Consider the following 3,743-nt stretch of genomic DNA (forward strand, 5'->3'; position numbering starts at 1 on the left):
AGGAAATGTTAAAGAAGTCATAAGAAAAGGATAAGGCTAGATATGATTAACACAAAATTGAGAAGTCATTCAAAGAGGGAGACAAATCTTGGTTACAAATGAACAAGGAAAGACTATAGGGTCCTATTAATAAGATAAAGCATTTATGGCATGGCCGTTTTGAGATATTGGAGAATTTTGGAGATAATTTCCATGGACTGTGTATACCCCCATACATGCACATTTACTCAATAGAGAATGTGCATAATTTGAAACTTTGTGAGCCTTCCATGTTAGATATAGAGGAGGAGTAGGTCTTACCTATTGATGCAGGAGCATCCAGCTCAACAATTTCATTATATTCTAGTTAACTTAGGGGGTCTTGTGTTTTCAAGGAATTTGGATTCCTATGTATGTAATTATTAATGTTTTGAGTGATTGGAATAGGAATTAATTATAAATTGTGAGGATATTTGTAAATTCTCTCGAATGTAGGAGAACATGAGTGATGATGAGTGATTAGTGGGGATTGAGAGATTTGGAAATCAATTGTAAGTCTTAGATTAGGAATTGGTTTCGTGATTTGGGGATTAAAGAGGATTCTTAGGGACTAGTGGAGTCAAAAGTGGACTTAGAGGATATTCAGGATTTAGTTCACCAAATTAAGGATCTGAACCAGAATTGGTTAATGAAACCTTTTGCATAAGTGTAAGCCTAAAAGGCATAGAGTGGACAGTCAATCAGTCAGTTAGGCCTATGGGCAGGAAAAGAAAGGCCACTGATATAGAAGATCAAGCCGACAAGGAATTCACTGTGTAAATGTTTGTCGATTTCTGAGTTTGTGTGGTGTATATTGAGTAAGTGAATTATAAATTGTGTGTGGATTAGAGTAATTTTGCGTAGCATAGGTTGCAGGTGTGTAGAATCAGAGAAGAAGTGCAGAGAAGAGTGTTACGTGTTGAAAAGTGTGCAACAAGAAATGCTTGTTGAGAGTGCAACAAGATGATGGAGCTTAGTGAAAAGAGTCGCCTTCACTAAGTGGGCCCGCAGGTTATTTTTGGCGCAAGTCTATTTTTAGACTATGTCTATTTTTAGACATATGGATCATGTCTATGGATTGCAGGTTGCTATTTATGGATGATTGGTCAAGTTGGGAAAAATAGATGGACTTCTATTTTTGATCAAAGTGTGAGTGATCACAATGTGAGTGATCAAAGTCTATTTTTAGACTGGCTGTCAAAAATAGAAAAGTCAAATATTATTGTCTCATAATAATATTTGGACTATAAAATTGATCTTATTCTCTTGGAGCACTTCAGTTTGAGCTACAGAGGTGGCACATGCAGCTGTCAGAAGGAAATATGCTTTTCTTATGAGTCAGTTGAGTTGTTGCATGCATGACTTCAGTTAGAACTCAATCAGTTGAGTTTGGTGGAGTTGATTGTGGAGTTGATGGAGTTGTGTTCAGTTTGACTTGGTTAAACTAGTTGTAATTAGTCTAACTGCGAATAGACTAATGATGAGTTGTTAAACTAATTATTAACTCATGATGCAACTAATGAATACATCAGTTAACTCAGTTGCATGTCAGTGCATGTTCAGTTCAACAGGGACAGGTGGTAGAGAATCATATTGCTATTAGTTGTGACTATAGTTGTGCACCAGATCTTGCACAATCAAAGGGATTGAGTATGCCAATGAATTGGCCAATATCAAGAAATGTAGCCTGTGCTCACGTCCAACACAGTGTGAGTGATTATTTGCAGGTCAAATACGAGTTTGGTAAACCATTCTCATCAATTCTTGAGCAGGTATTGAGCTGTGGAGGCAGGCAAGCAGCGGCGGAGATTTAGAGATCAGATCTGAGCTGTATTGTGTGTAGCATGTGGAGATAGTACTGAGTACTTGTGAGGAGTATTGTACTATGTATTGTTACATGATTCAATCACTATAATATACAGATAGTTGGGGTTTTTAGCAAGATGCTTTCCCCGGGAAAATACTGTGTTGATATGTGTGATTGATGCTTCTATGTATGCCTGTGAATGTTTCTGCTTCTGTAAATTGATGATCAACATAGAGGAGATTATGTATTATACATGTTTCACTTATAATTGTATGATCAGGATAATCTCTGTGAATATGTGTCATATTATTCAAAATTTCTACATGGTATCAGAGCTGCTTGATTTGTAGAAGAGATTTTTACAGGATATCAAGTGAGGTTGATCATCAGATCTATTATTCAGAAAGTGTTTACATTTTATTTCTTTAGGCAGAGTCTGTAATCGGGCTAGGTAGCCTCTGGATTCATCCTTCTTTTGGAAGGTGAGATATTCGGTGAATTCCCAGACAGTCAATCTCTGTACAAGAAATACTTTGTTCTCACGAATTCTAGATCGGAAGTGGTTGAGTTTTTGAGCTGGTGGAATTCGAATTTAATTCCAAAGCAAGAGATAAAACTCAGAAACATTCAGTGTGAGAATGGAGACAATATGCCCCAGTATCTCACGAAGTTCACCTAATGCCGGGATGAGCTGGGAAGTGTGGGGGTGACTGTCGGATGAGGATGGTGAGTCTATCACTCCTTGACCTTCCTAAGAGTTGGCATAGCTACCAGGATTGGGTGAATGGAAGGGAGAAACTGCCAAATTGGGAACGACTATGGTCGGATTTGATGCAGGAGGAGATTAGACGGAGCACGAGAGACAGTTCTTCATCTATGCATGATGAGGAGAATTGTGCCTTAACGAGTAAGGCGAAGAAGGGGAAGGGGAAGGTTTATCTTTTCGAATCCAGTTCTTCCAATGATGGAAAGAAGGTTGACAAGGCGAAGGTGAGATGCTTTCATTGTCATGAGTTGGGTCATTATGCTACTAATTGCCCAAAGAAGAAGTCCAAGAAGGGATCTGGGGAAGGATCTGAAGGTGAGGCACTTGCTTCACAGTTTGAGTTGGATTTCACACTCTTTGCATGCATGGTTTCATCCATGATGGGAAGTGGTTGGTTTCTTGACAGTGGAGCTTCTTTCCACATGACCGGTGAAAAAAGTTTGTTCAGTACTTTGGAGGAGAAAGATCTCCAGATACTCATAGGGATGGGTAATGATGAGAAGTATAGTGTCTCAGGTGTAGGCACGGTTATTTTTCAGAGGGAGCATGGAGCTCGCCTTACCTTGACCGATGTCAAGTATGTACCAGGACTGAAGAGAAACTTGGTGTCGATCGCGATGTTGGAAGACAGAGGCTATGATGTGGTCTTTAGTAAGGGAAAGGTTTTCCTTAGACACATCATCACTAGACAGGTGAAGCAGATTGGTTCAGGGGTCAAGAACCTATATGCTCTTGAGGTTCAAGATACATGCAAAGCCTTGAGCAGCGAGGCAACTGATGGAGACTTAGTGGTTGAGAGGGAGCGTATATTACCTCTCAACATGCAGAGCCAGAAGAAGTCTCAGACGATTGTGGAGGAGCCACGATTGGTGCAGCAGCTTCAGGAGGTTGTGGAGGAGCCACAACAGGGGAAGCTGAGAGGAGATAGAGTAGAGACATCTACTCATCCAGAGACCTCCAGTAGGGGGAAACTTCGAGCCAGATGGGCTGAAGGATCGCATGCAGGCATACCTCCAGGTAGGAGGTGGGGTGATGTGGATTGATTGTCCCAAGGAGGAGGGGCAGGATCCTTGAGGTACCCAACCTCTTGGATGAGACCTTGCTACGGGAGCCCCGATGTGTAGTAGCAGGAACTGACTGATTGGGTAGAGA

The sequence above is a fragment of the Pinus tabuliformis genome, chromosome X, assembly GCF_031772625.1.
Source record: "Pinus tabuliformis cultivar Carrire ecotype Pingquan chromosome X, CPIR1, whole genome shotgun sequence".
Taxonomy (NCBI): Eukaryota; Viridiplantae; Streptophyta; class Pinopsida; order Pinales; family Pinaceae; genus Pinus; species Pinus tabuliformis.